Raw genomic sequence first — 225 nt, 5'->3', positions numbered from 1 at the left:
GGAATAAGAGGCGGATGCTAGCTAGTACTGCTGCAGCAGCAGCAGCAGCAGCAGCAGCAGCAGCTGCAGCAGCTGCAGCAGCAGCAGCAGCAACAGATATATGTTTATCTGCTCTCGCCTCTGGCACCGACGGGGCCTGTAGCTAAAATTAAATGCGGTTATAAATTCCGGAATATCCTGCTGCTGCTGCTGCTGCTGCTGCTGCACCCGCTGCTGCTGCTGCTG

This window comes from Eimeria mitis, genomic scaffold (assembly GCF_000499745.2).
Source record: "Eimeria mitis Houghton genomic scaffold, Emh_scaff155, whole genome shotgun sequence".
NCBI classification, from domain to species: Eukaryota; Apicomplexa; class Conoidasida; order Eucoccidiorida; family Eimeriidae; genus Eimeria; species Eimeria mitis.
Note: the sequence above shows the minus strand (reverse complement) of the source record.